The 25341-nt window shown below is 44.2% G+C and overlaps 1 protein-coding gene and 1 long non-coding RNA gene across 10 annotated transcripts in view; one reads left to right on the top strand and one right to left on the bottom strand.

Moving 5' to 3' along the window:
- Positions 1-14692: 14692 nt before the first annotated feature.
- On the bottom strand, positions 14693-15877 carry LOC147342208 (uncharacterized). Of its 2 annotated transcripts, none has more exons than XR_015157555.1 (3): positions 15745-15877; positions 15368-15568; positions 14693-15125 (listed from the first exon to the last, which is right to left on the bottom strand). It is a non-coding gene; the product is annotated as an uncharacterized LOC147342208 (long non-coding RNA). The 2 variants fall into 2 exon arrangements; XR_015157556.1 differs by having other exon boundaries at positions 14693-15107.
- Positions 15878-15956: 79 nt separating this feature from the next.
- Positions 15957-25341, top strand: part of LOC147342206 (cytoplasmic tyrosine-protein kinase BMX-like) — a 51912-nt gene continuing 42527 nt past the window's right edge. For 3 of the 8 annotated variants that reach the window (XR_015157554.1, XR_015157549.1, XR_015157551.1), the window contains exon 1: positions 15959-16112. The gene's annotated coding sequence lies outside the window, so the exon portion shown is untranslated. Of the gene's footprint in view, positions 16113-25341 lie in introns of all 8 variants that reach the window. The other 5 variants (XR_015157552.1, XR_015157550.1, XR_015157548.1 and 2 more) reach the window with 3 other exon arrangements.

The raw sequence follows: 25341 nt of genomic DNA, 5'->3' as shown, positions 1-25341 counted from the left end.
TTAAAGCCAAACGTCTCAGCAATATAAGCACAAGATATGAAGAGGCACTTTCTAAATATTTACTGAGAGACCCTTCTTTTAAAAAAATGAACTCATCATGCACTTACTAACTTGGAGTCAAATAAACCAGACCCAATCTCAGCTCCACCTACTATGTGCAAGTGTAAACCATAAGCTCCCAGACAGTAGGAATCACACTAAGTTTTGGTCTATCTCCAATGCCTAGCAGAATGCTCAGTGCAAGCAGCAACAAAAGAGACGTTCTACCCGTTAGGATATCCCAAACTTCTGAAATCATGTCCCTTGTCAGTAAGTTTTTAACAGGCATCTCCAATAGAGGAGTGTTTCTTTAAGTAAGTGACCTATTCTAGTAATAAAATGAGCATTGCAGAACATACAGAAAAGTAGAAATTGAAAGGGGTAAGGGTTAAAAATAAGTAGAAATTCTAATGTTTTCTTCTACAATGGATAATTTTGTTCTTTCACTTCAGAGACCACCATTATAGAGGCTATGCAGTTTCTGCATTCAACAGAACTATGGTCTAGTTGAGAAGACTTGAAAAAAAATAACACTGGAACTTTGGGGGAAAAAAATAAAGTAAAATGAAAGTTTAGAGGGAAAAGTGATTACCAAACTCTTGGATGGCCTTCATGAAGCCCAAGAACCCCACTGAAATTGAATGCTGGAGTTCATTGGTGTGTGCATATGTGCATCTTTTTCTAAGGAAAGATTCAAATGGATCTGGAAGACACAAAAATTCCAGAACAAGTGGCTTAAAGAGAGAAGAGAAACAAGGGAAGACAGAAGCATTTTGTTCAAAGGTGTCCTGCTTCTGAAGGTTGAACAAGCTGCGCCTGACGGCATCATGCTCCAAAGGTTTCCAGAGGAGACTGGGTGTTTCCAGGGACTGAAACTTCATCTCTAGGGTAACAGTTTCTCTTTTAGCAGTCCCCACTTTCCAAACGAAGTCTGACACAGACCCACATACACAAAAGTAGGTCAGAGTGAAGATGCCCTGGGTGAAGTAGGGTTGATACCAAACCACTGTCCCCTCAGCATCCGCATGGGGGTGAGTCCAGGGGACCAGGGACTTCCTTCAAATATAGCTGGAAAGTCCTGTGCTCGGCATTCTTGAGTCTGTGTGCTGACAGTTTTCCTTCATTTATATCCTCTTCACTCTGTTCAGAATTGCTCCTTGGCTATGGCGTTCACCTTTGGCTACCTTTCTTCTTTGGACAAAGTCCTTTTCGCTACAGCTCGACTGTCATCCCAGTCCCACCCTCATCAGAACTACTGTTTCTGTTTGTTAACAATGCAGAGCTCTAGGCATTGCCCCAGGCCTCCTGACTCAGAACTGCTGGGCCCGACAGCTCGTGCACAAGCTCTGCATACACTGTTCATGCTCTTGCCAGGACTCCCACCAAAATGCACTCAGCTTTGCCCCAGCCTGCCCAAAAACCAAAGACAGAGCCAGAAGGAGATGGAAAACCCAGGCTTGGGTGTCCGTGGCTCCAAGGGGAACAATAGCTGAGTGTTCTCTGAGGTGACAATCCTCCTTCTCCGGTCTGGACACACAGTGACAGGTGTTTTTGTTTGTATTTTAATACAGTACATAATGCCCTGCAGCTTCCGTGTGGAACCAGGGCAGCAGAGAGGCCTGGGATTCACTCATGGGGAGGTCAGTCACCTACAGCCATGGGGCAGGGATGGGTTGGGGTGGGTGGGGGGTGGGAGTGGGGGGACAGGGCAGTGCTGAGCCTCGAGGTTGGACCTTTCAGTGGGATGGCAGAGCCCCTGGACTTCTGCATTTTTCCACAGTTAAAAAGACATGGTGGACCTAGAAATTGTCATACTGAGTGAAATAACTCAGAGAACTGGAAATCTTGCATGACATCCCTTCTATGTGGAATCTAAAAAGAAATGATACAAATCAACTTACAAAACAGAACCAGACTCACAGACTTGGAGAAAGAACTTACGGTTACAGGAGGGAAGGATGGGGGGAAGGGATAGTTAGGGAGTTTGGTATGGACAGGTACACACTGATATATTTGAAATGGATAACCAGCAAGGACCTACTTATAATACAGAGGACTCTGCTCAATGTTATGTGGCAGCCTGGATGAGAGGGGAGTTTGGGGAAGAATGGATACTTGTTTATGTATGGACTGAGTCCCTTTGCCCACCCAAAACTACCCCAGTATAATTAAATCAGCTATAGTCCAATAAAAGGCAAAAAGTTTAAAAAATAAAACCTGATTATTTAAAAAAAGAAAAAGACATGGGACTTCCCTGGTGGTGCAGTGGTTATTAAGACTCTGCCCTTTCACTGCAGAGGTTGTGGGTTTGATACCTGGTCAGGGAACTAAAATCCTGCATGCCACAAGGCATGGCCAAAAATGGACAAATAAATAACATCTTTAAACGAAAAACAGAAAGAAAGCAAGCAGTGGCCTAAGCTTATGACTAGGCGACCTGTACAATGGAATTTGGGAATTTCCCTGAGTGAACCAGTTTGACTGCGCTGATGGGGAAGCAAGAACCACTCAGATAGCCGGGAGTAAGAGGCCAGTATAAAGTCATAAAACCAATTCCCCATGTTCTGCCCTCCTTCAGACCCAAATCCAGTTCTGCTTCTTCCGTGAAGACTTCAACTCACACTGCGCTCTCCTGAACCCCTAACACGTGTGTATCAGCAGCATTCGTTTTAGCACAAGCTAATTCTTCACTTTTAGTATTTCGCTTTGGTCTCCACGTCTCCACACCATAAGCCCTGAGTGCAGAGACCACATCTGGCCTCAGCGCTTCCTGCCGCATCTGTTGCAGGGTTGCTGAGTCCCTGCTGAGCCAAGGGACCACAGTGGAAGGGAAAGAACAGTAACAGCCATTGTAAACTGAGCACCCACCGTTATGCTGGGCCAGTACCACTGTAAGCACTTAACGCATGACTCTATATAATTTTCACAGCAACCTTTGGAGCTGAACCCCACATTACAGAAAAGATAACAGATCATCATCGTATCACAGAGAAGTTGAGTGAATGGCCCCAGGTCACACAGCCATGATGAAGCAAGGTCAGGATTTGAAACCAGGAAGCCTAGTTCCAGAGCCCATGTGCTTATGCACACCCCAACACTGCAGGAGAGCTGTCCCCCATGGACACCTGAGAGGCAGATGAGATCAGAGAAACAGAGAAGGTACACGCTTCCCAGAAAAAAAGAAACTGGATTCCCAGAACCTTTATCCCAACTTGGTCTGAGACAACCAGCAGCGAAAAGGCCACCAGCCTTCTCCCAGAGTCTCGGCTCTGCTTCCGCTCCTGACAAGTCCATCCCAAGAGCAGCTCTTCCCTCTGCCCATGGATCGCAGCCTTCCCCCACCCTGACCTCCCAGAGGTCCTCCTGCCTCCTCGTGGATTGGGAAGGTGAGAAGAAGAGGGTGGGATCTGTCAGTCACCAAGATCAGAGCCCCAGCTGGCGCCTGGAAGTCACCTGCTGGGGACACGATCCCTGACTGGGCTACCAGAACATGACTGGCTGGAGACCCCTCCTTGCCCTAGAAAAGCAGCCCCCATATTAAAACCACCCCTCCCCCACCTCCCGCCCCTTGCCACAGACTTGCTTTCAAACCCTCTAGGGACACAGATGTCCCAGAGTCCTCTGCAGCCCACCCCAGCCAGCCACGTCCAAAACCACCAGGGGCACCCCTGCTCAGTCGGGACCAGGAGACAGGACAGAGTCTACCGCCTTTTGAGAGAAATGGTACAGATGAGGCTGTTTGCAGGACGAGGATAGAGACATAGATGCAGAGAATGGACATGTGAACACACTGGGGGAAGGGAGGGTGCGACAAATTGGGAGATTGTGACTGACATATGTACATTACCATGTGTAAATCAGAGAGCTAGTGGGAACTTGCTGTACAGCTCAAAGAGCTCAGCGCAGTGCTCTGTGATGACCTAGAAGAATGGGATGGGCGTGGGTGGGAGGGAGCTCCAAGAGGGAAGCGATATATATATTGCTGTTGTTATTTAGTTGCTAAGTGGTGTCCAACTCTTCGCAACCCCACAGACTTCAGCATGCCAGGCTTCCCTGTCCTTCACTATCTCCTGGAGTTTGCTCAAACGCATGTCCATTGAGTCAGTGATGCCATCTCACCATCCCACCCTGTGCTTTTGCTCTCAATATTTCCCCGAATCAGGATCTTTTCCAATGAGTCAGCTCTTCACAGCAGGTAGCCAAAGTATTGGAACTTCAGCCTTAGCGTCAGTGCTTCCAGTGAATATTCAGGGTTGATTTCCTTTAGGATTGACTGGTTTGATCTCTTTGCTGTCCAAGCGACTTTTAAGGTCTTCTCCAGCACCACAATTCAAAGCATCAATTCTTCGGAGCTCAGCCTTCTTTATGGTCCAACTCTCACATCCATACATGACTACAGGAAAAGTCATAGCTTTGACAATTCGAACCTTTGTTGGCAAACTGATGTCTTTGCTTTTTAATATGCTTCCCTGGTGGCTCAGCCAGTAAAGAATCTGCCTGCAATGCAGGCGACCCAGGTTCAATCCCTAGGTTGGGAAGATGCCCTGGAGAAGGGAATGGCAACCCACTCCAGTATTCTTGCCTGGAGAATCCCATGGATAGAGGAGCCTGTTGGGCTATAGTTCATGGGGTCGCAAAGAGTTGGGCACGACTGAGTGACTTAACAACGAGGTTTATATATGGCTGATTCACTTCATTGTACAGCAGAAACTAATACGACATTGTAAAACAACTATACTCCAGTTGGAAAAAAAAAAGAAGAAGAAAGGACCTTGCCACCTGGAGTCAGACAAGAAACATTCAGTGAGGTGGGGAAACCTTTCCTTTGCAGGTGGTGACTATTTGAAGGATTGAATATATGAATATGTGAAGTAAAAGTGAACTGCTTGCTCTGGTAGCAGCTTAAACATATTCCTGGATAGATATATCAACAATAAAGAAAGCATCAGACCAACTGTTTAAGGCATAAACTGTCAGTACAGTTCAGAGAGACACTGGCTTGGATGGTACTTATGGAAATCTTTATGTGCATAAAATCTAAGTACAAAGTGAAACACACTTTTATTCCTTCATTTTATTCCTTTTATTCCTTCACTCAGCAAACCCCTACAGGTGTCTCCCAGACTGGGCTCTTCCTGGGGTTCTCTGCTGGATGTGGGAAGGGGCTATATACTCTCAGGGAAGTGACAGCCTGGAAGACACGATGGAGAAATAAATAGTCGCGTGCGGTGAAGGTTCAGGATTCTGGGGTGGATGGCTACATCCATCCTGAAGGCCTCCAGGAGGGGACAGTCATCTGCAAAGTGGCTCAGGGAAGAAGGGTGGGATGGCGAAGGGATGCTGCTGGAAGTGGCAGGAAGTTACAGACACCTGCCAAGCACAGGCCAGGGGACCACAAGGTGGGCACCAGGGGTAAAAATGGGGATATAGTGACAATTAACGCTGGAGATGTGGGCAGGAGTCAGGTCATGGATTTAAAGGATGATTGTATTAATTTGGCTGCTATAAGCACCTCCATCTAAAATAGCCAAGGACCTGATTCAAAGTCTCCCTTACATAGGATTAATTATCTGGGCTTCTTCAAGGGTAAAAACAACCTTCACTCTCACAAAGGAAGGCCTGGCCATGGCGGATGGGCCCCAGGGGAGCAGCCAGGGAGTGGTGGCAGGAAGGAGCCTGGGAGCCAGGCATCACTACTGTCCTGGTGGAGGTAGGCTCGCCTTGTGGTCCTGGTGGCTTCACACACTTGATTTTGCCTAAAGTTCAAGGATTTCCAATACTTTTCACACTATATTAACTGGCCAAAAGTTCTATGATTTTTCTTTTCTAATGCAATCCCTTGTGGACAGTAGGCCATGTTTTCTCTGAATTAGTTCCACGTGGTTAAACAAAGGTACTGACCAAGAGCAGAGAAGTACAATGATTACCACTGTTCACTGTCAGCCACCTGCAAGCCCCTGTACCAATGGCATATACATATAATATTTATAGCTATACATAATTACATATATATAATATATATAATTTTTATTTGTTATTGTTTTTTAAGTTATGTTGTATTTTCATTTTTATTCAAGAATTTTTTTTTCTGGCTACGATGCATGTGGGATCTTAGCCCCTCAATCAGGAATCAAACCTGTAGCCCCTACAGTGGAAGCACAGAGCCTTCCTAACCATTGGACCACCAGGGAAGTCCAAATAACACTTACGTCTATATATAATATGATTTATATCTATGAATCTGTATACAGCGTTTACATAATATTTATATATTTATCTCATTTAATACAACAAACTTAGGATGTAAAATTACTATCCATACTCTGCACATGAAGAAAGCCAGCTCAAGTCTGCAGTCAAAGCTCCATCAGTGGTAGGTCAGGGATTCAAACTCAGGTCTGCTTGGCCTGGGCTCTGACCCCTCCATTACACCCAGGATGCCCGTGGGGCTGACAAGGTTGAAGACCTGAGTTCAAGGCCTTCTCCACCTTCTTGCACCTCTTACATCGTCCCTGGAAACAGAGCAAAGATCAGGAAAGGCATCACTGTCTTTGGGTCCTCTGGATCCAAGATTTCCTCCACTCCTTCCTCCTCTGAGTGGCATGAGGGATCTTAGTTCCCCAACCAGGGGATGCAACCCATGCCCCCTGCAGTGGAAGTCCAGATTCTTAATCATTGGACCACTGGGGAAGTCCTTCTGACATTCTGATCAACTCCATTCCCACCAGATTCACATCCTTCCACTTCTAATACTGGATTTTCCCTCTTCCCTCCTGCCCCTGCTTGACTGAGAGGAGACTTCTGGAAGTCAAAACCTGCGCAAGGAAATGAAAGACTTTTGGACTCCAGGAAGCTGCTGACTCCACAGCTGGGAGAACTGGAGGAGGCAAGGCGTCTTGAAGCCTGCAGCCTTCTGCTCTCTGCCCAGGGCCAGTTGAGAGGAGGCTTTGGAAAGGATAAGTCAGGCTTGCAGCACTCACCTCTGACTGAGGTCACACAGCCTCCCCAGTGTCACGTTCCCACCCAACTCTGATGAAACTCCAGGCGCTAACGTGGCAAGAACAGGACAAGGGGGCGTGCTCCTTTCACCCTGGAAAACAAAGGCTTGCCAAAGAAATTCAGATTTGCCTCAAGTGACAGTGTGTTAACAGAATCCAGATTTGTGTCTGCACCACACTCAGGCTTCTGCTTCAGACAAATGCCAGGGTGGAGCTGGGACACCTCTGTCCATTGGCGTGGCTGGCTTGTTCAGAATTCTTTTCATGCCGAGAAGCCAGGACAGAATACTGCTGTGAAACTGTCTTGGACCTGGGATGTGTAGGATCAAAACTACATTTTGGCAACAAGAGATTCTCGCAGTAAGTGAAATAAATTAGAAAGAGAAAGACAAATACCATATGATATCACGTGTATGTGGTCTTTAAAATATGACACAAACACATGTGTGAAGCAGAAACAAAATCATGGACATAAAGACTAGTGGTTGTCAAAGGGGAGGGGACTGGGAGAGGCATGAAGTAGGAGGCTGGGGTTAGCAGATGGAAGCTTTTCTGTAGAGAATGGGTAAACAAGGTCCTACGTATTGCACAGAGAACAATAGTTGATATCCTATGATAAAATATAATGAAAAATAATATTTTTGAAAAAGAATGTATTATAACTGAGTCACTTTGCTGTTCAGCAGACATTAACACAACATTGTAAACCAAATATACTTCAATAAAAAGTTGATTAAAAGAAACTATATGTTGGAAGATAAGAGGGGAAGAAGGGAGAGATGGACTCAGTGGCTGGTGCAGGGAACTCTGGTTTCCCACGTTTCTAGAAGAGCTGAACATAAGCCTGTCTCGTGGGTTAAACTTGATCCAGAAGCCTATTAACTAAGACTCTGTCTGGATGAATACACAGGCAGATGCGACTGTGGGGTTCCACGCTGGAGAAAAGAATACACTCAGATTTCTCCATGGCTCTGGGGCCAGGTTAAAGAAGAGTGGATCGGGCTTTCTAGCAGTGACGCTTCTCCAGGCAGCACAGCACCGCCTAGTGGTGGGATGGCTGTGCTGCTGCTGCTGCTGCTGCTGCTGCTGCTGCTGTTGCTGCTGCTGCTAAGTCGCTTCAGTCGTGTCGACCCCATAGACGGTAGCCCACCAGGCTCCCTCCGTCCCTGGGATTCTCCAGGCAAGAACACTGGAGTGGGTTGCCATTTCCTTCTCCAATGCATTCAGTGAAAAGTGAAAGTGAAGTCGCTCAGTCGTGTCCGACTCTGAGTCGGACATGGCTCCTCTGCCCATGGGATTTTCCAGGCAAGAGTACTAGAGTGGGGTGCCATTGCCTTCTCCGAGACAGCTGTGCACTTCATCCCAATAGCATGGAAACAGCGCCACCTGCTGAGCACTCTTCAGCATGCTGTCTTGCCAACGCACAGTCTTCGGCAGGTACATTCAATTTGCTGACTTAAATGAGGTAGTACTGGGCCTGTTGAAGAAGGAAATGCAACCCACGCCAGTATTCTTGTCTGGAGAATCCCATGGACAGGGGAGCCTAATGAGCTACAGTCCATAGGGTCGCAAAGAGTCGGACACGACTGAGCACGCACACGTGCACTGGGGCTATTGGACGTATGCTGGCGAAAGTTAAAAAGAAAGTGAAAATACAATATAGTGTGCTTACTGGAATAATGGAAATCAAGGAAAATGGGCAGTAATTATTTCCATAATATGTGCTGCCTTGTGCTGAGAGGTGAACCTAAAGCAGCACCTTACCGTGAAGAAAGCATGAATTGTGGAGTCAGACAACCGAGATCAAATTTCCACTAACTTTGTAAACTTGAGAAAATTACCTAACATCTCTGAGTTTCAGTTTTCCTTATCTTTAAATGGGGAAGGGTTTATCTTGCATTCTGACAGCAACATTTAAATGAGATAATGTACATACATTTAAAAGGAAATGTGTATAAAGTAAATCAGACAATAGGTATCATAATTAGGTTTTTAAAGCATCACATACAATTTTAGCATAGAATATTTCACCTGCTTGTTAGAATTAAAAAATTCCTGGAATGGACTGATATATCAGATGAGAAGCTAGAATTTCCGAGGTTTTCAGTTTGTTTGCTTCTTTTTTAATATACTAGATTTTCTTTTCTCTAGAAAGACTAATTCTGACCCTTCTCCAAAAAGCAATCTATTTCTGGTCACTGGGCTAGAAACAATTCTATCAAATTGAGATTCCACTAAAATTTATTGAACGTCTGCCACTTCAGAGCCACTCTTTTATTTTCAGCAGCAAAATCTAAAGCATCAAGACCCATCCGCTCTCTCCACCAGAAAAGCCTTTGCCAAGAATATTAGAAACTCCTGTTTTCATACCCTCTCAAGTACTTTCAAGATGACTCAGAAAAGTCGCAAATGCCCAATGAAAGCATCCCAAATGTCCATTAATAGAGGGCTAGTTTGTAGAATCCCAGGGACGGTGGGGCCTAGTGGGCTGCCGTCTATGGGGTCGCACAGAGTTGGACACGACTGAAGCGACTTAGCAGCAGCAGCAGGTTGTAGTCTGTCCATACGATGAAATACAAATGCACAATTGAAAAGTTAAACAACCAGACAAACACAATATGGGTGAATCTCAAACCTTAGCAAAAAAAAAAAGACCAGAATATGTATACTGTATTTTTATGAGGTTCTAGAATATGAAGCTCTAATCTGTGATGATAGAAATCAGAAGAGTAGTTTGCTGTGGATAAGGGTGAGGATTGACTTCAAGGGGAGGCACTAGGTAACTGGTGGGGGAATGAATATGTTCCAAGCCTTGATCCGGATGATGGTTACACAAGTGGGCTTCCCTGGTGGTTCAATTTGGGTTCAATCCCTGGGTTGGGAAGAACCCCGGAGATGAGAATGGCAACCCACTCCAGTATTCTTGCCTGGAGAATTCATGGACAGAGGAGCCTGGCTGGCTACAGTCCATAGGGTCACAAAGAGTTGGACACGACGGAGCGACTAACACTAACACGACACAGGTGTACCAATGCAGGGGCGTGCTGCAGCCTGCTGGGACTATTAACAGTACTGATGGTTAACGTTTCAGGACCTTTGCAAGCCAGCTGACAATCACATTGGTAGATTGGAATCCTTTGTGTTGAATGTATTTATTCCACAGAGCAGCTCACAGAGAAACATTCGTTTATTATAAATGAATGTAACTCAGGAATAATCAGATGGGTGCTAGGGAAGCTGGATTTAGAAAAGGCAGAAGAACCAGAGATCAAGTTGCCAACATCCGTTGGGTCACAGAAAAAGCAAGAGTGTTCCAGGAAAACATCTACTTCTGCTTTATTGACTCTGCCAAAGCCTTTGATTGTGTGGTTCACAACAAACTGTGGAAAATTCTGAAAGAGATGGGAATACCAGACCACCTGACCTGCCTCCTGAGAAACCTGTATGCAGATCAGGAAGCAACAGTTAGAAATGGACATGAAACAACAGACTGGTTCCAAATAGAAAAAGGAGTACATCAAGGTTGTATATTGTCACCCTGTTTATTTAACTTATATGCAGAGTACATCATGAGAAACGCTGGGCTGGATGAAGCATAAACTGGAATGAAGATTGCCAGGAGAAATATCAATAACTTCAGATATATAGGTGACACCACCCTTATGGCAGAAAGCAAAGAAGAACTAAAGAGCCTCTTGTTGAAAGTGAAAGAGGATAGTGAAAAAATTGGGTTAAAATTCAGCATTCAGAAAACTAAGAACATGGCATCTGGTCCCATCACTTCATGGCAAATAGATGGGGAAACAGTGGAAACGGTGAGAGACTAGACTTTTTTGGGGGGGCTCCAAAATCACTGTAGATAGTGACTGCAGCCATGAAATTAAAAGACACTTGATCCTTGGAAGAAAAGTTATGACCAACCTAGATAGCATATTAAAAAGCAGACATTACTTTACCAACAAAGGTCCATCTAGTCAAGGCTATGGTTTTTCCAGTGGTCATGTACGGATGTGAGTTAGACTATAAAGAAAGCTGAGCCTGGAAGAGTTGATGCTTTTGAACTGTGGTGTTGGAGAAGACTCTTGAGAGTCACTTGGACTGCAAGGAGATCCAACTAGTCCATCCTAAAGGAAATCAGTCCTGAATATTCATTGGAAGGGCTGATGCTGAAGCTGAAACTCTAATACTTTGGCCACCTGATGCAAAGAGCTGACTTATTTGAAAAGACCCTGATTCTGGGAAAGGTTGAAGGTGAGAGGAGAAGGGGACAACAGAGGATGAGATGGTTGGATGGCATCACCAACTCAATGGACATGAGTTTGAGTAAACTCCTGGAGTTGGTGATGGACCGGGAGGCCTATCGTGCTGCAGTCCATGGGGTCGCAAAGAGTCAGACACGACTGAATGACTGAACTGAACTGAAATGATGACAAGGTACGTGGGAAGCAGGCGGAGCTCCATGAGACCTCCAACACCTGGAATGCCATCCTTTTGGGGTTTGCTGCTGCTGCTGCTAAGTCACTTCAGTCGTGTCCGACTCTGTGCGACCCCATAGACGGAAGCCCACCAGGCTCCCCCGTCCCTGGGATTCTCCAGGCAAGAACACTGGAGTGGGTTGCCATTTCCTTCTCCAATGCATGAAAGTGAAAAGTGAAAGTGAAGTCGCTCAGTCGTGTCCAACCCTCAGCGACCCCATGGACTGCAGCCTTCCAGGCTCCTCCATCCATGGGATTTCCCAGGCAAGAGTACTGGAGTGGGGTGCCACTGGGGTTTGGGGGAGGCTTTCTTACAGAGGCATGGTGGATTACATCATCCGCCTTGGTGACTGATCTCAGATTCCAGCTCCCCTCCCTGAGATGGGGTGGGACTGCAAGCGCTGACCTTCTAATCACGTGGTTGTGTCCCAGGCAACCAGCCCCCTCTCTAGGTGACCTGGGGGCTTTCCAAAAGTCTTCTCATTAACATGACAGAAGACACCTTTGTCACTCTTGTGGCAGCAAATTCCAAGAGTTTTAGGAACCCTATGCCAGATAAGGGAATGAAGACCAAATATATGTCTTATTATAGATCTTGGGCTTCCCAGGTGGCTCAATGGTAAAGAATCCGCCTGCTAATACAGAAGTTGAAGATTCACTCCCTGAGTCAGGAAGATCCCCTGGAGAAGGAAATGGCAACCCACTCCAGTATTCTTGCCTTGGAAATCCCATGGACAGAGGAGCCTGATGGGCTACAGTCTATGGGGTCGCAGAGGAGTGGGACATGACTTACAAACTAAACAACAGCCACAATTAATGCATCACATGTCACAAAATTTCAGACACTTGGAGCAGACTTTGAAGGTACTAGAGATTCTGTGAGCCCCTGGGGGTGCAAGAACCAGTGAAAGGAATGTTTTCAACTCATGTTATGCTATTTCCAGAGGCCTATGAAGTGAAAAGAAAATGTCAACAGAAAGGAAAATTATTACCCTTTTGTCCCTTTAAAACTCACCTGCCCCTCTCCTCCATCACACCTTTGAGATCTACTCAGCCCGCTGGAGGGTGTAGGTTGTCTGACCCCAATCACACTGCTAAAGCTGGCAAGGTGTCATCTGACTCAACACCAGGCTGTTAGTCATCACGCCCCCTTGCTCCACTTGCTTTTCCATCATACCCTGGACAAGTTCTCCAGGCCAGAGAAATTACTCTCCAAACAATACATCATCATCTCTTCCCTCCCCCTCCTCTGTGAACCACTTTCCTCTCTGCCTCTTCCAGCTCCAATAATAGCTTCCCTCCAACCTAGCCTGATTCTCCCCTTCCTTTCTCCTCCCTCTTTCCCTATTCCCCCCATGAAGACTGAACACTTGCCAGAATCGTGCTCCCCAGGGCCCCTCAGGAGCTCCTGCAGCCCAGCCCCCCATGACTTCCTATCTGCCCCCAGCTCCCTGGCGTCCTGGGGCCTCCCGACAGCTGGCCCTTTCCTGGATCCCCTCACATCACCGAACTAAGCCAATGTTCCAAAACAGCCTCCCAAACAATGATGACAACTGCACAGTTATTTTGGAAGGTCTCCTGTGGCCAAGATCCAGGACAATGGAGAAAAGACAGGTCCCTACAGCTCCCATCCCTTACATGCACAAGGACTGTAAAGACAGGGAACAAGCTTCCTTTAAAACACTGTGCTGTTCTCACAGGATGCCCAGAATCCAGGGCCTGGATCTCAGCATGTCAGGGTCTAGTCTAAGCACCGGCATTCTTCAAACCCAGTTTCCAAAGTTTCCAACATAGTCCACGTTGGAATCCAATTATACTTGGCAACAGAGTTCTTGTTTATTTTTTCACAAGTTTTGTAGAGCATACGTACAGTGTGTATGTGTGTGCTAAGCTGCTTCAGTCATGTCCAACTGTTTGCGTCCTGTGGACTGTAGCCGGCCAGGCTCCTCGGTCCATGGGATTCTCCAGGCAAGAATACTGGAGTGGGTTGCCATTTCCTCCTACAGGGGATCTTCCTGACCCAGGGATCGAACCTGCATCTCCTGGAGCTCCTACATTGGCAGGCAGGTTCTCTACTGCTGAGCCACTGGGGAAACCCTTGCAGACATTATGTTGAGTCAAATAAGTGAAACATGATAGGACAGATACAGTGTGATTCCACTTAAAAGAGATACTCCGAGTAGTCAAATTCACAGAGAATATGAAACCGCAGTTATCAGGGAGTTATCTGAGAGTAAATCTCTCTCACCACTCTGCAGACTTTCTAATTCTAACAATACATGATGACTATTTTCCTGGCCAACAAATGTAAATCTAATTCACCCTTTTAAATAACTGCACAATATATCATATATCACATCTGAGGTTATTCGTATTTCTCCCAGCAATCTTGATTCCATGTGTGATTCATCCAACCAACCCTGCATTTCTCATGATGTACTCTGCATAGAAGTAAAATAAGCAGGGTGACAATATACAGCTTTGTTGTACTCCTTTCCCGATTTTGAGCCAGTCCGCTTGTGTGTATGGGTTTTTCCGAATCCAATTCTGTCCACCTACACCCTTAAGAGTGGGACTGCCAGGTCATACGGCACTTCCGTGTTTACCACACATGCGTGCGCCTGCGTGCTCGCACAGTGGTCCTCAGAATGGCTGTTACCAATTACAGAGCACCAGCACCGTGAAATGGTCCCCTTTCCTTAACCCCACTCTAGCGTTTCTCCTGCACTTTTTTTTTGTGATGGCCTTGTTAACGACATTCCTGAGGTGAAACCTCATTGTCGTTTTGATTTCTTTATCTCTAATAATTCGTCACATTGTTCACATTTTCATATGCTTTTCTCTGTAAACTTTGTGAATTGCATTTTCCTATTGATATTTGCTTCTGTTGTAGCCACATGTTCCGGGAAACAAACTCACTCAGAAGGACAATGCAGATAGTGGAGTGCAGTTTATCACACCGACGGGCCCAAGGCAGAGTCTCCTCTTAGCCAAGGACCCCGACCAGCATTTGTGAAAATCTTTTACACCCCGTGTGTACGTGTCTGAACCCACCACTCCAAATTCCTTGAGACTTACATAAACCAAGGAAAATACAATCCCAGTAACCCCATCATTCACGTGCTACGTGCTCAAACAGTCAGTTAGCCAATAATCAATAAACCCGAGGTTACACTCCGATTGATACAGAAGAATTTATGGCCTGTCTGGAGGAAGGGGTGATTAGTGTATGTTTTATCTTAGGCGATGAGTAACCTAGATAGGATCTTCAAGGTTCCCCTGTCTGGAGGGGGTCTTCTCCTTCTGTTGTTGTTTTCATAGGCACCAAACAGAGTTCAGAGTCCATTGGAAAGGTGGCCGAGCATGATCAGCATGAACAGGACTAAGATGGAGTCCAGGCCCTATGAATTCCTTCTTCACTTCTGCTTGCGCTTTTTCTCATTTTTGTTTGATTAGTTACTCCTGAGGGTTTTTGAGGGTAGCTATCTTTACACTCCACAGTTGTGATTATTAAGCGGCTATAATCATTTCCAGGTTGCTATGGCGGAGAATGGTCACAAGGTGGCAGGATTTCCTCTGGGCTGCTGCGGTTACCCTGGAACCAGAACCTTAACTTTAAATGAGAGAATAGAATAAGAACATGCCAGCATAAACACCCAAAAGCGTGTGTCTCATTCCCACACTTTTTATTAAATTCACTTTTGTTTCTTATTGTAGTAACATTGCTATACAACTTGGTGTGTGTTGTAGGTGAATCCGAGAGGCAAGGAGTTGAGGCCAAGGAAGAGACTTTTAATCCGGGAGTCAGCAAGTTGAGAAGATGGTAGGCTAGCACCTCAAAATAACCATTCTTACCAGGGCCTGGTTGCCAGGTTCTTTTAAGGATCAGAGATGAGGGGAGATGAGAAAACAAAGAAAAAAGACTATTCAATCCTTGCAAATGTCTCCTAGAATGGCATGCCTCGGGCAGGGGAATGTGTCAATTTCCTTTCCTTACAGTCCTTCACAGGTGGGCAGCTCAGCTTATCTCACTCAGGCAGGCCATTATGTCTGTGTCTAATGACAAAAAAGGTTAAAGTTGCAGAAGCAGATCCAGTTTAAATTTAAAATTAACCCTTCCCCATACAGAATAACTTCAGAAGGTCCCATGAACCAAAAGTCATTTACCATTAATGTTTTCCGTAAACTTTTTATTTTGAAAACCATCAAACTCAGAGAAAAGGGAAAAATACCTGTGAGCTTCACTTGTGTTTAGGAATTAATACTTTATGGTATTCACTTTATACAGGCCTGTGCCTGTTTTGGTCTTTATCCCTGCGAGGTTCATCATCCCTGGGGCTCCTGGAGATTCCTCAGGTGGGTTTCCTGGAAATGATTCCAATTTACCAGGACAAGCATGAGAGGTAGGTTCACCTGGTGAATTGATTGCAAGGCACATGGATCAGGCAAAAAGCCAATGGGATCAGGTGAGGTTGCTCCTTCAGGTCGACCGTCCTACTCAGCAGAGACCAGACCTGCCCTGCGATTTCCAGCCCTGCGTCTGGTGTGTTTTCTCAGCTCCTCAGCAGGACGAGAAAGGACCGAGCCTGCCAGAACCAAGGTAGTGCGCTCAACATGATCATAACAGCTGTAGAAACAGTTAATATCACAGAACCAAAGGGAAAGGGGAGGACTTCTGTGGGACAATGTGGGGAGAGGAGACCGACCCTACACTTATTTCTGTCGTCCCAGGAGGTTATAGGAATCCCCTCGTTTCCACCTCAGGGGTCCAACCAGCAGAGACCTGGTTTCCTAACCAAGGGTCCTGTGTCCCCAGGTGCCAGGTCTGGGGACTGTGTGGGTCTCACTCCATCTGCCTGGGTCAGGATCCTGTACCCAGAGGCCCCATATCTGCAATTTACCTGCAGTTGTGTCTTGTCCCCTCTGCTGCTGCTGCTGCTAAGTCACTTCAGTCATGTCCGACTCTGTGCAACCCCATAGACGGCAGCCCATCAGGCTCCCCCGTCCCTGGGATTCTCCAAGCAAGAACAATGGAGTGTGTTGCCGTTTCTTTCTCCAATGCATGAAAGTGAAAAGTGAAAGTGAAGTCGCTCAGTCATGTCTGACTCCTAGCAACCCCATGGACTGCAGCCCACCAGGCTCCTCCGTCCATGGGATTTTCCAGGCAAGAGTACTGGAGTAGGGTGCCATTGCCTTCTCCATGTCCCTTCTGAGAGTCCCAATATCTGAACTGAGGGTGTTGCCCTGATTAACCTGTGGTCCTTTTTCTTCTCTTCATCTTGTTGTAGTCATTTGAGGTCAGGGACCTTTGAGTGAGTTGCTCCTCCGTGTTCTGCTGAATGAAAAGCTTTAATGGTGTCATATTAATATCATAACATCATAGGAGTCACCACTGTCTGGTTTCCCCTAGACCAAGCTCATGTAATATAATTTGTAATTGAAATGTTATTTTATATTGGGGTAGATTTGATATCAGTATTTTGTTTTAGGTGTACATGAACTTGATTCAGTTATACATCAACATATATCTGTTCTTTTTCTGTTTTCTCCCCATGTAGGTTATTACAGTTTGTCTAGTAGAGTTGCCTGCTCTATTCAGTAGGTCCTTTTATCAACTTGATCTATATTACTGTGTATATTTTCATTCCAAACTCTTAATTTATCTCTCCTTATAACTTTCTTTTGATAATCATAATCTGGTTTTCTCAGGCTATGAGGCTGTTTCTGTTTCACACATTAGTTCGCTGGTGTCGATTTACAGATTCCACCTGTATGTGATATCTAGGATGTTTATCTGCTCTCTGACTTACCTTACTTAGTATGAAGATTTCTTGGTTCATCCATGCTGCTGCCAAAACCATTTTTTTCTGTTTTATGGCTGAGTAGTATTCCAGTTAGAGATGTACCATATAAGCCTTCGTTTTTCTGTTAGTGGACATTTTGGTGGATTCTGTATCTTGGCTATTGTAAATAGTGCTGCCCTGAAAATTGGGATGCCTGTGTCATTTTGAGAGAGGATTTTCTTTGGGCCTAAGCTGAGGAATGGGATTGCAGGATCATATGATAACCTCTCTGCTTAGTGTTTCAAGGAACCTCCGTGCAGTTTCCACAGTGGCTTCACCATTTGCATTCCCACCAAGATTGGAGGACGATTCCATCTTCTGTACGTCCTCTGCAGTATTTATTCTTTGTAGATCTTTTTGATGATGGTCACTGTGGCCGGTGTGAGGTGATACCTTATTGTAGCTTTGATTGGCTTTAATAATTATTGATGTGGAGTATCTTTCCATGCACTTCTAGTATTTTACACCTTGTGAGTAAAATTTACCTCTCGAATCTGGCTTCTTGAAACTTGGCCCTGTTTGGAGTTCTTTTCTGATGATTTGCCCCCAGCACATCTCTCCAGGGCAGGGGTCATTTACTGCCCTGTCAGAAATGTTGCTATAATGAGCCCTTGAGCACCTGTTTTAAGGTGTGTGTCTTGATCTGAGCCAGCAAATTACTCCCTGTCCCTCTGCCTTTATTTTTTTGGTAAACATGAGTTTCTCTTCTAAGTCTGTGAGGCTGTTGCTCTTTGTAAAGAAGTTTGTTTCCATGTTTAGATTCCACAAAAACTGATATCCTATGATGCTTGTCTTACTGTTCCTCACTTCACTTAGTGTGATCACCTCTTGTTTCTTCCGTGTAACTGGAAATAGCATTATTTCTGAATAATATCACATTCTTTAATCTATTTGGAGTTTCTGTAACTGGAAATAGCATTATTTCATCCTCCTTTATTTCTGAATAATATCACATTCTTTAATCTACTTGGAGTTTCTTTCTGTGTGTGGTGTTAGGGAGTATTCTAATTTCATTCTCATTTTCATTGCTAAGGAACCTGCCTGGTGTCCTGCACACTGGCTGCTCCCAATTTCCACTTGGAGCATCAGTGTAGGAGGGTTCTCTTTTCTTCATTCCCTCTCCAGCATTTATTGTTTGTAGAGGTTCTGCCTATGGACTTTGATCGGTGTGAGGTGTATGAAGTTTTGATTTGCATTTCTCTCATAATTAGTGATGTTCACATTTTTTCATGTGATTTATTAAAACAGTGTGAGTTAAATGTACTTATTCAAATTGGCTTCTTGAATGCCTTTCCTGTTTTGATTATTTGTCTGATGACCTCCCCTAGGACATTTCTTGATGGCAGGTGTTTTTTACTCATAGCCCTATAGGCCTTGTGAATATTAAATGTCTGTGAGCAATGGTTTCAAAGTTGTTATTATGAAAATGGCCACAGGGCTCCAGCATGTCTTTATGCCCAACTGTGGTTACTGGGAGAACCAGATCCATAGGGAAAGTCCTGTTCCTGGATTGTCCATTACACTGAATGTGCCAGAAGAAACACGCAAGGTTTGTGTTGCCTTCCTTCATCCTTCCTTACCCCTACCCCCCTGGACACATCCGAGTTCTTGCAACACCATTCTTTGGAGGTTGCTTTCACCCATAAGTGGGGTGACCCTAAAGAAGGAGCCTGGAGTAGGAACCCCAACACCAGGAGACATGGAGCCCTTGGGGCTTTTCAAAGCTCTTAAAGCCCAGACACTCCACATCTTTTGGGAGTAATAGATATAGTTTCATTGCAGGAGGACCCCCTGGATCTGAAGGTTGTGGGCCTGTGCAGAGGGGAACAGGCACGCCAGGTCCATGGGGCAAGGCTCATTGGCTGGCACATCCTCCCCAGCTCCGTCAGCCCACAACAGTCAATCCTTGGGAACCAAGCCTGTGCAGCCTTCAGGGATGTGCCAGGAGCCCAGGGGACCAAGGCCTGAGGGGAATAGAGTCAGCATTCTCTTTTTATAATTTGTATTTTGTATTAGTGTAGAGGTGACTTACAATGTTGTGGGGGTGTGTGTATGTTATTTTTTTTAGGTGGCCAGCAACATGATTCACTTATACATAGCCATGTACATGTCCTTATTTGAGTTCTCATCCCATATAGTTTGTTATACAGTGTTCATTAGGGGTCCTCATTGATTATTTTATAAAGAGTAGTGTGAGTAGGTTCATCTCCACTTGCTCATTTCTCACTGCCCACCACTTTTCCCTTTTGGTAACTATTACCTGTTTAGCTGCATTTGAATGCAGAGGTCCAAAGAACAGCAAGGAGAGATAAGAAAGCCTTCCTCAGCGATCAATGCAAAGAAATAGAGGAAAACAAAAGAATGGGAAAGACTAGAGATCTATTCAAGAAAATTAGAGATACCAAGGGAACATTCCATGCAAAGATGGGCTCGATAAAGGACAGAAATGGTATGGACCTAACAGAAGCAGAAGATATTAAGAAGAGGTGGCAAAAATACACAGAAGAACTGTACAAAAAAGATCTTCACAACCCAGATAATCACGATGGTGTGATCACTGACCTAGAGCCAGACATCCTGGAATGTGAAGTCAAGTGGGCCTTAGGAAGCCTCACTACAAACAAAGCTAGTGGAGGGGATGGAATACCAGTTGAGCTATTTCAAATCCTGAAAGATGATGCTGTGAAAGTGCTGCACTCACTATGCCAGCAAATCTGGAAAACTCAGCAGTGGCCACAGGTCTGGAAAAGGTCAGTTTTCATTCCAATCCCAAAGAAAGGCAATGCCAAAGAATGCTCAAACTACCACACAATTGCACTCATCTCACACGCTAGTAAAGTAATGCTTAAAAGTCTCCAAGCCAGACTTCAGTAATATGTGAACCGTGAACTTCCAGATGTTCAAGCTAGTTTTAGAAAAGGCAGAGGAACCAGAGATCAAATTGCCAACATCTGCTGGATCATGGAAAAAGCAAGAGAGTTCCAGAAAAACATCTATTTCTGCTTTATTGACTATGCCAAAGCGTTTGACTGTGTGGATCACAATAAACTGTGGAAAATTCTGAAAGAGATGGAAATACCAGAACACCTGACCTGCCTCTTGAGAAACCTGTATGCAGGTCAGGAAGTAACAGTTAGAACTGGACATGGAACAACAGACTGGTTCCAAATAGGAAAAGGAGTTTGTCAAGGCTGTATATTGTCACCCTGTTTATTTAACTTATATGCAGAGTACATCATGAGAAACACTGGGCTGGAGGAACCACAAGCTGGAATCAAGATTGCTGGGAGAAATATCAATCACCTCAGATATGCAGATGACACCACCCTTATAGCAGAAAGTGAAGAACTAAAGAGCCTCTTGATGAAAGTGAAAGAGGAGAGTGAAAAAGTTGGCGTAAGCTCAACATTCAGAAAACTAAGATCATGGCATCTGGTCCCATCACTTCATGGCAAATAGATGGGGAAACAGTGGAAACAGTGGCTGACTTTATTTTTCTGGGCTCCAAAATCACTGCAGATGGTGACTGCAGCCATGGAATTAAAAGATGCTTACTCCTTGGAAGGAAAGTTATGACCAACCTAGATAGCATATTAAAAAGCAGAGACATTCAAGAAAGGTCCGTCTAGTCAAGGCTATGGTTTTTCTAGTGGTCATGTATGGATGTGAGAGTTGGACTATAAAGAAAGCTGAGTGCCGAAGAATTGATGCTTTTGAACTGTGGTGTTGGAGAAGACTCTTGAGAGTCCCTTGGACTGCAAGGAGATCCAACCAGTCCATCCTAAATGAGATCAGTCCTGGGTGTTCATTGGAGGGACTGATGTTGAAGCTGAAACTCCAATACTTTGGCCACCTGATGTGAAAAGCTGACTCATTGGAAAAGACTCTGATGCTGGGAGGGATTGAGGGCAGGAGGAGAAGGGGACGACAGAGGATGAGATGGCTGGATGGCATCACCAACTCGATGGACATGGGTTTGGGTGAACTCCGGGAGCTGGTGATGGACAGGGAGGCCTGGGGTGCTGCAGTTCATGGGGTCACAAAGAGTCGGACACGACTGAGTGACTGAACTGAACTGACCTGTTTAGCTGTGTTGTGAGGCTATTTCTATTTGGTAAAGATGTTAATTTGTATCCATTTTTAGAATCCATCTCTAAGTGTTATCATATGATAGTTGTCATTAGTTGTCTCACTTCACTTAGGATGATTGTCTCTACTTCCTTCCTTGTAGCTGTACGTGGCCTGATGTCATCCTTTTTATGGCTGAGTAATATTGCTCTGTGTGTGAGTACCCAATCTTGTTTACCCATTCATCTGTCCTTATCCACTTAGGTTGCTTCTGTGTCTTGGCCCTTGTATATAGTGCTGCCATGAACGATGAGGGAGCACCTGTCTTTTAAAATTATGGTTTTCTCTGGGTCTATGCCCAGGAATGGGATTTTTGAGTCTCTGGTACTTCTCTGTTTACTTTTTAATGAATCTTTGATCTGTTCGCCTTCCTGAATTTCCTGATTTTCATTCCCACCATTAGGTAGGAGGGTTCATTTTACTCCATACCCTCTCCAGCATTTATTGTTGTAGACTTTTTTTTATACTGACTCTCTGACCTGTGTGAGGCGATACCACATTGAACTTCTGATTCGCAGTTTTCTAATAGTTACAGATGCTGAGCATCTTTTCATGTGCTTCATGGCCATCTCTCTGTCTTCTTTGGAGAAATGTCCATTTAAGTCTTGTGCTCCTATTTGATTGGGTTGTTTCTTTGACATTGAGGTGCATAAGCTGTTTGTATGTTTTGAAGATAAAGTCCTCATTTGCAAAGTCTTTGTTTGCAAATAGTTGTTCCATTCTGAGGGTCCTCTTTTTGTTATGGTTCCCTCTGCCATTTCAGTGCTTTTAAGGGGAATTAGGTTCCATTTATTTATTTTATTTTTCATGATTCTAAGATGTGGCTCAAAAAAGAACTTGTTGAATTTTATGTTAAAAAGTGTTCTGTATTTTTCCTCAAGAGTTTCATAATATGTGTCTTTTTATTTAGGTCTTTAATCGATTTGGAGTTATTTTTGTGTATTCTGTTATGGAGTCGTCTAATTTCATTCTCATTCTCATTTCTAAAAACACCTGCACACCATTCTCCAGGTGGCTGTTTGTTACTAGATCACCTTTTTGCTGACAGTTTAGGAGGTTTCCCTTTTCCCTAGAATTTGTCCAGCATTTATTGTTTGTCATATTTTGGACAGTGGGCATTGTGAACCATGTGAGGAAATGCCTCTGTAGATTTGCATTTCTCTAATAAATAGCAGTACTGACATCCTGTGATATTTTTTAAAGGGAGTGAGTTAAACCTACCTCTTTAAATTGCCTGCTTGAACGCCTGCCTTGTTTCACTTCTACATAGATGTATATATGATTTGTTGGGGTTTTTTCTTTATAGGTTATTACAGAGTGTGGAGTAAGTTTCCTTGTGTTACATGGTGGGTCCTGGTGACTGATTTTACAAAAGGTGGGGTGCATATATTTGTCTGAAGCAGCTCATTTCTCCCTGCCCCACATTGTTATATCTTGGTGACCAGAAGTTTCTAAGTCTATATTCCTGGGTCTCTGGGAAGTAAGTTCATTTGTATCCATCTTTAGATTACACCGAGAAGTGATATCATATGATACTTGTCTGTCCCTGTCTCCCTTCCTTCACTTGGAATGATTATCTCTACTTTCTTTCCTGATGCTGGACTTGGCATTTTCCCCTACTTCTTTATGGTTGAGATGTATTGCTCTGTATACATGTACCCCATCATGTATCCATTCAACTGTGCTTCTACAATTAGTTTGCTTTTCTGTCTTGGCTGTTGTACATAGTGGAGCCAAAATCTCAGGGTTGTCTGTCTCTATTAAAATTTTGATTGTCTTGACCTGTCTGCCTTAATCCCACTCAAGTCCAAATATGAGACCCAAGCCTGCTCAAGCCCCGGGAATGGGAGAGCAGCCCAAGTCAGGGAGGTCAGAGGGAATAAGCTAGGCATTGCTTTTCTGTTCCTTTTCTTTAGTCTCATGCCTGTGCTGTGTTGGAGTATAGTCAATTTGTAGCTTTGTGCTTGTCTTCAGGGTACACCTAAGACTCACTTATGACATATACTCACAGTATATCTGCTCTTTTTTGGTTTCCGTTGCCATAGAGGTTATTGCAGAAAGTAGAACAAAGTTCCCTGTGCTGAACATCAAGTCGTTCTTGAGTATCTATTAGAGATACAGACATCTGTGTATATGTGGAAGGAAGATAGGAGATAATGATTTTGGATTATCTATTACAGATACAGATTTCTCTGAATATGTTTGAGATACAAATTTCTGTGTATATTTGGAAGGAAAGGAGGAAGGAAGAAAAGAGATAATCCTTCTCGATTATCTATTACAGGTACAGATTTCTATGTATATGTTAGAACTGACCTCCCAATTCATCCTTGCTCTTTCACTTTTTCTTGGAACCCTTTGTTTGTGTTTGAATTCTCAGAGTCTCTTTTTGAGTTATAAATGTATTTCTTTGAACCTCTTTTTTTATTTTGCCTAGCAGGGACATCATATTCTATTTTCTTTGTCTGTCTGACTTCACTTATCTATGATCCTCCAACGTCCATCCTTGTGACAGTTAGTGGCATAATTTCATAATTTCAGTGGCGATTTTTCATGCCTGAATAATACTGCATTGTATACATATACCACATATTCTTTAACTTTTAATCTATGGGAAGACATCTTGCTGGTTCTGTGTCTTGGCTACTGGAAGTAGTGCTGCAGGGAACGTCGGGATGCTTGTGTCTCTTTGAATGATTGTTTTCTCAGGATGTAGCCCCAGATGTGGGTATGTTAGAACATGGGCTGAGCACTTTTGAAATTTTATTTCCTGGCCTATGGAGCCTGTCCTATTGTTTGTAGACTTGTGAGGATGGCCATTCTGACAGATGTGATTTGATTTCTTACTGTCATCTAGATTGGTATTCTTCATGTAATAATTAGGGATGTTGAGAATCTTGTCCTGTGGCTGTTTGGGATTTTTTTTCCTCTATTTTTTTCTTTTCCTTAAAGCGTTGAGGAAAATTTACCTGTTGCAGTTGTCTTCTTGAAAGTTGGTTGTATTGGGAATTTGTTTCTGCAGTACTGTCAGAGAACTTTCCTGAGGGCACCTGTCACTAACAGCCCTCTGGGCCTTGTGAACTGCAAGGAAAACAACAATAGGAAAGACTAGAGAGAGATTCAAGAAAATTAGAGATGCCAAGGAAATATTTCATGCAAAGATGGGCACAATAAAGGACACAAATGGTAAGGACCTAACAGAAGCAAAAGATAAGAAAAAGAGGTGGCAAGAATACACAGAACTGTACAGAAAAGGTCTTCATGATCTGGATAACTATGATGGTGTGGTCACTCACCTAGAGTCAGACATCCTGGAGTGTGAGGTCAACTTGGCCTTAGGAAGCATTAGTACAAATAAAGCTAGTGGAGGTGATAGAATTCTAGCTGAGCTATTTCAAATCCTAAAAGATGATGCTGTAAAAGCGCTGCCATCAATATAGCAGCAAATTTGGGAAAACTCAGCAGTGGTCACAGAACTGGAAAATGTCGGTTTTCATTCCAGTCCCAAAGAAGGGCGATGCCAAAGAATGTTCAAACTACCAAAAAATTGCACTCATTTCACATTCTAGCAAGGTAATACCCCAAATTCTTCTAGATAGGTTTCAGCAATATTTAAACTACGAAATTCAAGAAGTACGAGCTGGATTTAGCAAAGGTGGGAGAACCAGAGATCCAATTGCCAACATCCGCTGGATCATAGAAAAGGCGAGGGAATTCCGGAAAAATATCTACTTCTGCTTCGTTGACTACACTAAAGCCTTTGTGTGGATCACAACAAACTGGAAAATTCTAAGAGGTGGGAATACCAGAGCACATTACTTGCCTCCTGAGAAACATGTATGCAGGTCAAGAAGCAAC

The sequence above is a fragment of the Bos grunniens genome, chromosome 29, assembly GCF_055505025.1.
Source record: "Bos grunniens cultivar Pamir isolate PY7600 chromosome 29, Bosgru_T2T1.0, whole genome shotgun sequence".
In the NCBI taxonomy this organism is placed as follows: Eukaryota; Metazoa; Chordata; class Mammalia; order Artiodactyla; family Bovidae; genus Bos; species Bos grunniens.
The sequence above is the reverse complement of the archived record's forward strand: the minus strand, read 5'-3'. Positions and strand labels throughout refer to the sequence as shown.